This window comes from Oncorhynchus mykiss, chromosome 24 (genome assembly GCF_013265735.2).
Source record: "Oncorhynchus mykiss isolate Arlee chromosome 24, USDA_OmykA_1.1, whole genome shotgun sequence".
NCBI lineage: Eukaryota > Metazoa > Chordata > Actinopteri > Salmoniformes > Salmonidae > Oncorhynchus > Oncorhynchus mykiss.
In genome coordinates this window covers 15,138,482-15,152,768 of record NC_048588.1, presented here as the reverse complement: position 1 = coordinate 15,152,768, position 14,287 = coordinate 15,138,482, and the positions used below count along the sequence as shown (strand labels likewise).

The window sequence follows — 14,287 nt, the reverse complement described above, 5'->3', positions numbered from 1 at the left end:
GTAGTCTTATACAAACAACAAAACACTATTGCTCTTATTGGGGTCAGTGTTACAAAGACAGCCAGTCTCTTAGCCAGGCACAGCCAGCTGAATGGCAGGCAGCTCCATGGTGGGGAGGACGGCACTAATCCCAAACCAAGTTGTTGAGGTCTCAGTTCTCAGAATTGGAGAGAGCCAGGCCATGGGCCCTTGTCAAAGGTAGTGCACTATATAGGGAATAGGGTGCCATTTGGGATGCAACCCAAGCTACCAGCACCTGGTGGCATAGCACAACAGTGGGAGAGAGCCAGGGACCCAGCAAGTACTCCCCAAACTGCTTCAGTATGTGGCCCCCAGCACCCCAGCCTCCACCTGCCTCCCCAAGGATGTACCCCCCTGTACCCAAGCTAGCCTGCCGCTCTGCCAGGACCAAGGATCCCCTGCCTCTCTTGGCAGCCAGGGCCTCAGCATGAAGCCCCAGAATGTACCCCTTGCATCCTGCTCTGCACCATGTATCCCACTCTGCCATTCTACCAGGTGTAGGGACCCCCTGCCTTCCCCAGCCTAGACCTAGCTAGGCCAGGCAAGCAGGCCTGACCCATGCTGGTGGGTGAGTGATTAACTTGTTGTGTTGTAGAGATCTCTGGGAGAGAGGAGAGAATGTGGGTTAAACCTATTGAACTCGAGGGCTCTCCAGGCAACGGACATCAGAGTGTGGCACTGTTTGTGACTTGAGTCGTGATTATTAAAAAAAAAAATGTATTTAACATTTATTTAACTAGGAAAGTCAGTTAAGAACAAATTCTTATTTACAATGACGGCCTACCAAAAGGCAGAAGGCCTCCTGCGGGGACGGGGGCTGGGATTAAAAATAAAAATAAACAATATAAAAATATAGAACAACACTACATAAAGAGAGACCTAAGAAAACAACATAGCATGGCAGCAACACATGACAACACAGCATGGCAGCAAAACAACATGAAAACAATATGGTAGCAACACAACATGGCAGCAGCACAACATGGTAGCAGCACAAAGCAGGGTGCCAACATTATTGGGCACAGACAACAAAACAAAGGGCCAGAAGGTAAAGACAACAATACATCACGCAAAGCAGCCACAACTGTCAGTAAGCGTGTCCATGATTGAGTCTTTGAATGAAGAGATTGAGATGAAACTGTCCAGTTTTACCTTTTACCTTGTTGCAGCTTGTTTCAGTCGCTAGTTTCAGTGAACTGAAAAGACGAGCGACCCAGGGATGTGTGTGCTTTGGGGGACCTTTAACAGAATGTGACTGGCAGAACGGTTGATGTATGTGGAGGATGAGGGCTGCAGTAGATATCTCATATATGGGGGAGTGAGGCCTAAGAGGGTTTTATAAATAAGCATCAACCAGTGGGTCTTGCGATGGGTATACAGAGATGACCAGGTTACAGATGAGTATAGAGTGCAGTGATGTGTCCTATAAAGAGCGTTGGTGGCAAATCTGATGGCCGAATGGTAAAGAACATCTAACCGCTCGAGAGCTCCCTTACCTGCTGGTCTATAAATTAGGTCTCCGTAATCTAGCATGGTAGGATGGTCATCTGAATCAGGGTTAGTTTGGCAGCTGGGGTGAAAGAGGAGCGATTACGATTGAGGAAACCAATTCTAGATTTAACTTTAGCCTGCAGCTTTGATATGTGCTGAGAGAAGGACAGTGTACCATCTAGCCATACTCCCAAGTACTTGAATGAAGTGACTACCTCAAGCTCTAAACCCTCAGAGGTAGTAATCACACCTGTGAGGAGAGGGGCAATCTTCTTACCAAACCACATGACCTTTGTTTTGGAGGTGTTCAGAACAAGGTTAAGGGCAGAGAAAGCTTGTTGGACACAAAGAAAGCTTTGTTGTTGAGCATTTAACACAAAAAACCCGGGGAGGGGCCAGCTGAGTATGAGACTGTATCATCTGCATATAAATGGATGAGAGAGCTTCTTACTGCCTGAGCTATGTTGTTGATGTAAGTTGGAAATATGAAATGAATGTAGGAGAATATAATCCATTCGATCTGGTAAAAGATAATACAAAGAAAAAGCGTGTTTTTTTGTACATCTTTGAAATGCAAGAGAAAGGCCGTAATGTATTATACCAGCCCAGGGGCAATTTAGGTTTTGCAGTGTATGTGCAAAGTGTTCGACTGATCCAGTGAACCATTGCATTTCTGTTCAAAATGTTGTATCAAGACTGCCCAAATATGCCTAATTGGTTTATTAATACATTTTCAAGTTCATAACTGTGCACTCTCCTCAAACAATAACATGGTATTATTTCACTGTAATAGCTACTGCAAATTGGACTGTGCAGTTAAATTAACAAGAATTTAAGCTTTCTTCCAATATCAGATAGGTCTATGTCCTGGGAAATTTTCTTGTTTCTTACAACCTCATGCTAATCACATTAGCCCACGTTAGGTCAACCGTCCCGCGGGGGACCCACCGATCTTGTAGAGGTTATTAACTAGGCAATTCAGTTAAGAATAGATTTGTATTTATAGTGACGACCTACCCTGGCCAAACCCGGAGGACACTGGGCCAATCATGCGCCGCCATATGGGACTCCCAATCCAGATGTGATACAGCTTTCAAAACCAGGGACTATAGTGACGCCTCTTGCACCAAGTTGCAGTGCCTTAGACCGCTTCGCCACTAGGGAGCCCAAGTATATATTCTACTACTTTCGACCAGAGGTAGTACACTTATCTACGAAATAGGGTGCCATTTGGGACATAGACGTTAAGTACATGTACGTGTAGAGGAGGAGCAGCTAGTCTGGTTTCTGGTATCTACTGTATAGTCTGGTTTCTGGTATCTACTGTACAGTCTGGTTTCTGGTATCTACTGTATAGTCTGGTTTCTGGTATCTACTGTATAGTCTGGTTTCTGGTATCTACTGTATGGTCTGGTTTCTGGTATCTACTGTACAGTCTGGTTTCTCTTATCTACTGTACAGTCTGGTTTCTCTTATCTACTGTACAGTCTGGTTTCTCTTATCTACTGTACAGTCTGGTTTCTGTTATCTACTGTACAGTCTGGTTTCTGTGGCTGCTGCTGAGTCTGCTTGTCTGTCTGGCTGCCATTTGGGCTGGATGCAGTCTCCATAGCAACCCCATCTCTTACAATGCAACCCTGAGACGGCCGTCTATGCCCGCCCCCGCACCTCCTCCACCCCTCCTCCCCCTCTTTACCCCCTCCACACCTGTGTCAGCATAAATCACCTCCTATTGCCACCATGTATCGCCCTCCTCTCTCTCTCCGTTGACTCCCTCACTCTTTCTATCTCCTCCACCTAGATGCACCAGTTTTCTAAACCCCTTAATGAAGTACTTTATGGCTCTGGAAGAGAACAAAAGAATCGTGAGGATCAAAAGCCTTTGTTGTTGAAACACCATAGATGCTCCTGGACTGCATTCCAAATGGCACTCTTTCCCTAAATAGAGCATCACTATATAATGCACTACTTACCCCATGGTCCCTGGTCAGAAGTAGTGCACCATAAAGGGAACAGGGAGCCATTTGGGACGCCTCCTCTGGCCTTATTGGGTGTGGATTGGGGTATTTTTAGACATCTCTTCTGAAAGCATCGCCTTGCATGCTCCACTGCACCCAACATGTACCCCCTATCCATACCCCCCAACCCCGTAGCACCACCCCACCCTCTTGTCTTTCACCCTTCAGGATACAGAAGTCCTAGCTGGTCTGCTCTACTGTTTTCACATCCCTTAATCACTCCCTCCCTTCCTCCACACTCCCTTCACTTCTCATCCATAAAGATAAGCCATTTCTACTGTGGGTTTATCCAACCGCTAGATCCATTATTTGGAATCTTGTTTGGAATCCTAGTTCATCCCCACCCCCCCTCCCTCAGTTGCTCAATGGGTAGGCATCTAAGTGATCTGTATAAAAGTCTAGCTAGACCATTAGGCTATATTTATTAATGGTAAATACAGTCATTAGGGCTTGGCCATTGTCTTCTGTACAGCTTCTCTGTGTGTTCCTTATATCTTAAATAGCAGCCTGATTACGACACCAGAGAAGGCAGTGAAAAGCATCCTTTGTCCTTTTATGGGCAGGGGGTGGGGTTAAAACAAGTTACACCCTATTGCAGCAGACAGTCTTATCCCTCCATCACATTCTGAAGATGCTCCACCTCATTTACATCTCATTTACATGCCCTATATCCCATTGGACAGCCAAACTCCTCCCACTGCTCTCTAGCCAATCAATACCAGTATTTGTACGGATCCGCCCCTCTCTCCCTTCCCTTCTCTTCTCCTTCCCCTCCCAGTCTCTCGCTCCTTTTCTTCCCAAACACAGCAGACACCCTGCCCTTTATTCCTGTCTCACCGTTCTCTCTGTGTATTCTGTTATAACACAGTAGGACTCTGACAATGGGCAGCTGTGGACTTGGATGCTGACACTTCTCTCTAAGGCTGCCTGGAAATTCATGTGAGTACAATCCTCCCATTCCGCCTCTCTCTGTCTGTCTCGCTGTTTTCTCGGTGCTTTCTCCCCAAGCCAGCCGTAGTGCAGTGCAGTGCTATGTCCAGGGTTTCTCGCTACATATGGATGCAAAGAAGAGTTTGAATAATTGATTACAGTATCTCGTCTGGTATCTGTGCCTCAGTTCAGGGAATCTCAGAACAGGAACAAGCTGTGATTATTGACCACTTGGCATCTACGGCTCTGAGCTTTTGCTGTAGCTTTTCTATTCATAAGAGGGGAAATGGCATTGTATGTGAGTGGGAAATGGCACATGCACACACACCTCTCCATTTTAGCTTGCTGACTGCTTGCTCTGCTCATTAGCAGGTGGGCATCAATGCTGCAGTCTATGGGTAGGGCTCATGGCTGGATGAGGGTAAAATTACTGTATTTTGGAGACTTTATCATATGTTTATCTATATTTATGTTGTTTCAATGTTATATTCTGAAATTGCTATGTTATGTTTCAATGTTACACTCTTAGAAAATAAATGTGCTAAAATGCTTCTCCAGCTGTCCCCAAAGTAGAGCCCTTTGAATAACCCTTTTTGGTTCCAGGTAGAACCATTATGGTTCCAGGTAGAAGCATTATGGTTCCAGGTAGAACCATTATGGTTCCAGGTAGAAGCCATTTGGCTTCCATGAAGAGATTTCTACGTGGAACCCAAAAGGGTCTAAGAAGTGTCCTCCAATGGGGACAGCTAAAAAACACTTTTGGAACCTTTCTTTCCCCTAAGATTGTATGTTAGGACATGATGTTGTGTTGTGTTTCAGTGTTATGTAATGTAGTAATATTATATGTTATGTTAGGTAATGATGTTATGTTTCAGTGTTATGTAATGTAGTAATATTATATGTTATGTTAGGTAATGATGTTATGTTTCAGTGTTGTGTTAGGTAATGGTACAGTAAGCTCATGTGAATCAGCTGATTAGGTCTATGTTCAAGTCATTCTATAGCTCTTCATTTGGCATTGTATTGCCACTGGGTGGGTTGTCTAGCTACCTCCCCTATCCTGCATCAAACATTATAGATGTCCAGGAGGGCTTTAGTCTGTTGCAGTGCTGGGTTATGTTGGGTTGTTGCAGTCAGGTCTGATTAATGGTGGGAGCTGACTACAGCTAACAGCTGTTCCCAGATCTGTTAGTATATTACATTGTGCACTATTAGGGGAGCTGGCCACAGCCCTGGTCTTGCTCAGAGCAGGCAGCCCTGCATGCGTGAGATCAGACATCAGCAATGATGACACAGGCCGCAGTCTACCAGAGGATGGTCTGAACCTAGGACTGGTCTGAATGGTTACACAATGCTGTCACTATTACTGTCGTGTTATAATGTGAACTAATACAGTATTGTGCTGTATTAATGATGTCATGAAATAAGTCTTTGCTTGTAATTCCATGCTGCTTTAGGGGAGCTTAATAGACAATAGTGCATTGTGACTGCTGTGGAGGGGGAGAGAGGGAGACCACCTGCAGTTGAGTTCATGAAAGACAGTCAGTGAACATCTATGTGCTTCCTTGGGGTCACCAGCAGCCAGTTGTCATCAGAGATGTATCAGCTGTCACTGATGTAATTTTACCACTACAGGTGGTTGGAACTGGGAAGAATATCATTCTTCACCTTGTCTCCTATCAGTTTTTTAGCCACAAGGAAAGCTAGGTTAAGAGACCTATACTTCACCTCTTCACTGAGTGAGTTAGTGTCCTCCAGGAATATGCATAGTCTGTGTTCATTTTACTGTGAAGTAAATTGATTGGTTTAAAATACACTAAAACATTTGATTTGACTTGATGTGATTTGTTGGTACGTTATTAGATAGAGTGATAGTGTTTTAAGCCTCAGGGCAGCCAGCAGGAGATTAATTCTTAACTGTATTTGACCCTTACTGCTATTAGTATCAACTAGAGGTCGACCGATTAATCGGAATGGCCGATTTCACAACAATCGGAAATCGGTGTATTTGGGTGCTGATTTCCGATTTTTTTTAAATTATTTTTTAAATATATATATTTTTTATACCTTTATTTAACTAGGCAAGTCAGTTAAGAACACATTCTTATTTTCAATGACGGTCTAGGAACGGTGGGTTAACTGCCTTGTTCAGGGGCAGAACGACAGATGTTCGTTCACCTTGTCAGCTCAGGGGATCCAATCTTGCAACCGTACAGTTAACTTGTCCAACGCTCCAACCATTGCACTAAATGAGGAGCCTGCCTGTTACGCGAATGCAGTAGGAGGCAAGATAAATGGCTAGCTAGCATTAAACTTATCTTATAAAAAACAATCAATCAATCATAATCACTAGTTAACTAGTTAACTACATATGGTGGTTGATATTACAATCAATCATAATCACTAGTTATAACTACTAATCCAGTTTAGCAGGCAATATTAACCAGGTGAAATTGTCATTTCTCTTGCGTTCATTGCATGCAGAGTCAGGGTATATGCAACAGTTTGGGCTGCCTGGCTTATTGCGAACTAATTTGCCAGAACTTTACGTAATTATGACATAACATTGAAGGTTGTGCAATGTAACAAGAATATTTAGACTTAGGGATGCCACCCGTTAGATAAAATACAGAATGGTTCCGTATTTCACTGAAATAATAAACATTTTGTTTTCGAAATTATATAGTTTCCGGATTTGACCATATTAATGACCAAAGGCTCGTATTTCTGTGTGTTATGTTATAATTAAGTCTGATTTGATAGAGCCGTTTGACGGAGCAGCAGCAGGCCCGTAATCATTCATTCAAACAGCACTTTCGTGCGTTTTGCCAGCAGCTCTTTGCAAGCACAGCGCTGTTTATGACTTCAAGCCTGTCAGCCTAATGGCTGTAACCAATGTGAAATGGCTAGCTAGTTAGCTGGGTGTGCGCTAATACTGTTTCAAACGTCACTCGCTTTTAGATTTGGAGTAGTTATTCCCCTTGCGTGGCAAGGGCTGCGGCTTTTGTGGAGCGATGGGTAACGCTGCTTCGAGTGTGGCTGTTGTCAATGTGTTCCTGTTTCGAGCCCAGTTAGGGGCGAGGAGAGGGACGGAAGCTATACTGTTACACTGGCAATACTAAAGTGCCTATAAGAACATCCAATAGTCAAAGGTATATGAAATACAAATGGTATAGAGATAAATAGTCCTATAAATACTATATTAACTACAACCTAAAACCTCTTACCTTGGAATATTAAAGTCTCATGTTAAAAGGAACCACCAACTTTCATATGTTCTCGTGTTCTGAGCAAGGAACTTAAACGTTAGCTTTTTTACATGGCACATATTTTACATGGCACACATTTTTACATGGCACATACATGGCACATATTGCAAATTGGCACATATTACTTTCTTCTCCAACACTTTGTTTTTGCATTATTTAAACCATATTGAACATGTTTCATTATTTATTTGAGGCTAAATAGATTTTATTGATGTATTATATTAGGTTAAAATAAGTGTTAATTCAGTATTGTTGTAATTGTCATTATTACAAATAAATTAAACAAATAAAAAAATCTGCCGATTTAATCGGTATCGGATTTATTGGTCCTCCAATAATCGGTATCGGCGTTGAAAAATTATAATCGGTCGACCTCTGGTGTCAACATCACAGATCTCTTTCCCCACACATCACATCACAGTCCTCTTTCTCTAGTCTCCAAGCAGGAAGGGACAGGCATAACATTCCTATTCATGAGATCTAATACTAGATTTCAGATGTAGGGTCGTGATCATCCACAATAGAATAGTCCTGTAATGCATAACAGTATTAATGACAGTTTTCGGAGTCACTATCTACAGTGGTTCAGCATTAGTCTGATTTGGGGAGTGAAAAGCAGCATTTAACCTCGTCATCTGACCACCTTGGAGCGATTTTGCGCCTATTTTGGCCATGCATTCAGCAGTGGTCTAGTGTTCGAAATCCCAGACGTATGTCGGAACATTGTTAATGTGGGAGGCAACCCGTATCCCCTATATAGTGCAATACTTTTTACCAGAGCCCTTTGAGCCCTGGTCAATAGTAGTGCACTAGGGAATAGGATGCCATTTGGACAAATGTGGACTTTATTAGCCTTCTGTAATGGCTTTCCTCCTCTTCGTCTGAAGAGGAGAGGCGAGAAGGATCGGAGGACCAATATGCGGCGTGGTAAGTGTCCATGGTTGTTTATTTAAACACATAAACTGAACACTCCATACAAAACAATAAACGTAACGTGAATAACCGAAACCAGTACCGTGTGGTGTAAAACACAGACACGGAAACAATCACCCACAAACAAACAGTGAAACCCAGGCTACCTAAGTATGATTCTCAATTAGAGACAACTAACGACACCTGCCTCTGATTGAGAACCATACTAGGCCGAACACAGAAAAACAACCTAGACACACAAAACATAGAATGCCCACCCAACTCACGTCCTGACCAACTAAAACAAACAATTAACACAATAACTAGGGTCAGAATGTGACAGTAGCCCCCTCCCATGGTGCGGACTCCGGCCGCAAAACCTGAACCTATATGGGAGGGTCTGGGTGGGCATCTGTCCGCGGTGGCGGCGCTGGACGTGGACCCCACTCCACCATAGTCTTAGTCCGCCTCTGTGGTCTCCTAGGAACGGCGACCCTTGCCGCCGACCCTGACCTGGGAACCCTAAACAACAGGCCCACCGGACTGAGAGACACCTCTGGACTTAAGGGGTAGCTCTGGACTTAAGGGGTAGCTCAGGCTGGTTGACGGCTCTGGCAGCTCCTGGCTGGCTGACGGCTCTGGCAGCTCCTGGCTGGCTGACGGCTCTGGCAGCCCCTGGCTGGCTGACTGCTCTGGCAGCTCCTGGCTGGCTGACGGCTCTGGCAGCTCCTGGCTGGCTGACGGCTCTGGCAGCTCCTGCGCTGGGCAGACGGGCGGCTCAGGCGGCGCTGGGCAGAGGAGCTCTGGCGCCTCTGGACTGAGGGGCTCTGGCGCCTCTGGACTGAGGGGCGGAAGCTCTGGCAGCGCTGGAGAGGAGGAAGGGTCTAGCAGCGCTGGACAGAGGAGCTCTGGCGCCTCTGGACTGAGGGGCTCTGCCGGCTCTGGACAGGCGGGAGACTCTGACAGCGCTGGAGAGGAGGAAGGCTCTGGCAGTGCTGGACTGAGGGGCTCTGGCGCCTCTGGACTGAGGGGCGGAAGCTCTGTCAACGCTGGAGAGGAGGAAGGCTCTGGCGCCTCTGGACTGAGGGGCTCTGGCGCCTCTGGACTGAGGGGCTCTGGCGCCTCTGGACTGAGGGGCGGAAGCTCTGGCAGCGCCGGACAGGCGGGAGACTCCGGCAGCACTGGAGAGGAGGAAGGCTCTGGCAGCGCTGGAGAGGAGGAAGGCTCTGGCGCCTCTGGACTGAGAGGCGGAAACTCTGGTAGCGCCGGACAGGCGGGAGCACCTCTATTGATGGGACGGAGATACAGCCTGGTGCGGGTTGCCGGCACTGGTGGTACCGGGCTGGGGACACGCACCTCAGGGCGAACGCCTTGCATACTACGCCAAATCAACAGCTCTCTCTCTTCACTCTCCTCCAATTCTATTAACATCTCCTCGAGTGTCTCCTCATCTCCCATCTGTTCACTCTCCTCCAATCTGTCCAATAACTCCTCTACCCTCTCAGATTCATCCTTCAGCTTCGCCGACAGCTCTGATTCCATCCATGGCTCCCTACGGTAAACAGGGGGAGTTGGCTCAGGTCTGACTCCTGACTCTGCCACACTCTCCCTGTGCCACCCCCAATACATTTTTGGGGCTGTCTCTCGGGCTTCCTACCGCGCCGCCGTGCTCGTTTCGCCAACCTCATTCTCCTGTAACCCTCCTCACATTGCTTCAGCGAATCCCAGGCGGGCTCCGGCACTCTCCCTGGGTCGACCGCCCACCTGTCTATCTCTTCCCAAGTTGTATAGTCCAGATAATGCTGCCTCTGCTGCTGCTGCTGTTGCCTCTTCTGCTGTTGCCTCTCCTGCTGCTGCTGTTGCCTCTCCTGCTGTTGCCTCTCCTGCTGCTGCCTTTGCTGCTGTTGCTCCTGCTCCTGCTGCTGCTGCTGTCTGTTACCACGCCGCTTGGTCCTTGGTTGGTGGGTGATTCTGTAATGGCTTTCCTCCTCTTCGTCTGAAGAGGAGAGGCGAGAAGGATCGGAGGACCAATATGCGGCGTGGTAAGTGTCCATGGTTGTTTATTTAAACACATAAACTGAACACTCCATACAAAACAATAAACGTAACGTGAATAACCGAAACCAGTACCGTGTGGTGTAAAACACAGACACGGAAACAATCACCCACAAACAAACAGTGAAACCCAGGCTACCTAAGTATGATTCTCAATTAGAGACAACTAACGACACCTGCCTCTGATTAAGAACCATACTAGGCAGAACACAGAAAAACAACCTAGACACACAAAACAGAATGCCCACCCAACTCACGTCCTGACCAACTAAAACAAACAATTAACACAATAACTAGGGTCAGAACGGTACACCTTCTGAATTCAGAGACACTGAGCACCAGGTTCACTATCTATCTGTCTGTGACTGTGCCTGTGCTGTATACAGTATTGTACACCACTATGTTTCTTTGTGTATGGAGTGGAGAGATGAGCTCTTTTCCATTTGAATGTGTTTAGGCTGACTGCATCTAGCCTCATTTATCCCACATTAATCAATAAACTCAAGTCAGGACTACAGTATGGGCTATTTCAAATGGCACCCTATTCACTATGTATTGAACTACCTGTGGCCAGAGCTATACAGTATAGTGTATAATTTGAGACAAAGTGGGCCTCCTATGGGCCCTGGTCAATAGTGCACTATATAGAGAATAGGGTGCCATTTGGGATGCAGACAGAGGCTCTGTGAGCGACAGTAGTTCGCAGCAGATTGCAGTCTGGCTTGACAGGAGTCTGGGCAGTGGCCTATGGCTGAGTGTGTGTGTCGACCTTTCTGAGATCTGCAGTGTTTGTGTGTTGTGTGTGTGTGTGCTGGCGGTAACCTCTGAAACATGCCGCATACATGGGTGTGTGTATCCTAATGAGCTGCTGTTATGCTGAGGACTGTGTCCTGGTGCTGAGGACTGTGTCCTGGTGCTGAGGACTGTGTCCTGGTGCTGAGGACTGTGTCCTGGTGCTGAGGACTGTGTCCAGGTGCTGAGGACTGTGTCCAGGTGCTGAGGACTGTGACAGAGACAGGCTTCTCCTGATGTGTCCATGTCCTCTGTCTTTCCCTCGGTAACATTAGTCAATCCACAGTCCTGCAGTGATAAGCTCTCTGACCTAAATGGTACCCAGGGCCCTGGCCAAACGTAGTGCACTACATCGGGAATAGGGTGCCATTTGGGGTGCTATCAGTGTATCGTTTCCTGTCCGTGTGCATCCAGAAACCACCTATTGGAATTGTACCCATCTTCCACAATAGGAAGATCAAACAAGACAGACAGAGCATAATAGAGCTTTAAAAAAGTATCTCTGATCTGTTATTGACTTGTTCTGAAGGGTGTGTGTATTAAAGCCCTTAAAGAGACCATCCAATATCTCTTTCTGATCAAATGATCCTCTTTTTATTGTCATTTCTTAACCAAAGCAACTGGAGAAAGTTGGCTTTTGGAGTTGGAGTTCACTCCTATTTATCCTTAAAGTATTTCAGTAAAATGCTGTAGTCATACACAAGTGAAAAGTCCCAGATGGTTTTGGTAAAGCTCTTATTCCAGGCCTGTGTCCGTTGCACTTTCAGTAAATGACATGTCAATGAAAGGTGGGATGTCATCCAGCCACGTCTCCTTTCAGTTACATTCCCTCAGGAGGTAAAGGGATGGAGACAGACAGACGTCCCTCATGCAGCACCCTGACATGTAAAGACACTGGTATGAGTCCTAAATGGCACCTTATTCCTTATATAGTGCACCACTTTTGACCAGGGCTCTTGGGCTCTCTGGTCAAAGTAGTGCATAATATAGGGAATAGGGTGCCATTGGGGATGCAGTGCTGGTGTGCTACAGTATCACTGCTGTATGAATGATGATCGATGGGTAGACCGAGAGCCAAGGCCTTTTGTCTAAGGTGAAATAAGTTACTCTTAAGTTACTATTGACTATCAGCTGTACCTTCCAATTACTCATTAACAAGGTTTGTTGCTTCTCTGAGCCTCCATGTACTTGGGGTCAGCTGCATTGACTTCACATATTTTCAGCTTCTCGCACCCCCTCTAAATAGGACTACAGAACAGTCCTCCAGGTCTGTAAACTAGGGGCGATTTAAATAATGCAGGGATCCAAATACTCAATTACTGTTCAGCCATGCACGACTCATCTGATGCAGCACTACAGTCTTGCGTATAGTGTGTTCCCAATGTATTTCCTATAGCCTGTACAATACATCAGTGTCTGTCTACTAATATGAAAGATGACCATATATTGGATATTCTGTATGCTTGATGTGTTCCTTATGTATCCCCATTCCACTACCTTGACCTGGGTCAGGGTATGACCCCATGGTACTGGTGGGGAGTGGAGAGTTGTTTTGGCTTTATACAGTATACATTATATCCCTTTTCAGGAGATATCGTTTAAAAGATTATGGTTAAGGTGAAATATCCTTGTCTTGACAATTTTATCCATTCTTGTTTGTTTGACAAATGAGCGGGGTGTCCTATTTTTACCACAACTCGTACATTGTTATCTGGAGCCCTACTCTTTAGCAAATGCAGCATACCTACTGTTACTCAAGTCCAGTCTCTCTGCTGTCATGCTTCCCTTGGACACAGACATACACTACCGGTCAAAGGTTTTAGAACACCTACTCATTCCAGGGTTTTTCTTTATTTGTACTATTTTCTACATTGTAGAATAATAGTGAAGACATCAAAGCTATGAAATAACACATACACATCATGTAGTAAACAGTGTTAAACAAATCAAAATAATGTTTGAGATTCTTCAAACTAGCCACCCTTTGCCTTGATGACAGCTTTGCACACTCTTGGCATGCCCAGCCATTCTCTCAACCAGCCTCACCTGGAATGCCTTTCCAACAGTCTTGAAGGAGTTCCCACATATGCTGAGCACTTGTTGGCTGCTTTTCCTTCACTCTGCAGTCCGACCCATCCCAAACCATCTCAATTTGGTTGAGGTCGGGAGATGGTGGGGGCAAGGTCATCTGATGCAGCACTCCATCACTCTCCTTCTTGGTCAAATAGCCCTCCGTATGTGTTATTTCATAGTTTTGATGTCTTCACTATAAAAATAAATAAAAACCCTTGAATGAGTAGGTGTTCTAAAACTTTTGACCGGTAGTGTATCACTCCCAGTGACGAATAGGAGAAACAGACATCCTTGCTGTCTTTCACAGAGTGTTGTGAAAATTGAATCTGGACTACTTCATTCTAAATGCTATCTAGATGACTACTTTATGATGACATGCCCACAGCAACATAAGCCAGCGTCTATATTTAGACAGCACTGTAGGCCTACACTTAGACAGCACTGTAGGCCTACAGTACAGCACAGTACATCACCAAGGGCTAACGCATCCCACATTAGGCCACTCTTCTGCTGCCCACCTCCCAGCTGACTGCTCTGCCAGACCTATGATGTACAGACAGTATAGAACTGTATCTTTACTGTATGGCTGTCTATGTTCGAGACACTGGGACCAAGGCTGTGTCTGATAAGACACCCTATTCCCTATGTACTGCACTGGAGCTCTGGTCAAATGTAGTGCACTAGATAGCGAATGTGGTGTTATTTGAGCCCCACCCCAGGAGTTGT

General features: G+C 45.7%; 1 protein-coding gene across 1 annotated transcript in view; it reads left to right on the top strand.

Annotated features, from left to right (window-relative positions):
• Positions 1-4,289: 4,289 nt before the first annotated feature.
• LOC110503833 (tripartite motif-containing protein 3) overlaps positions 4,290-14,287 on the top strand; it is a 41,101-nt gene continuing 31,103 nt past the window's right edge. The window contains exon 1 of the mRNA XM_036961307.1: positions 4,290-4,469. The gene's annotated coding sequence lies outside the window, so the exon portion shown is untranslated. The remainder of the gene's footprint in view (positions 4,470-14,287) is intronic.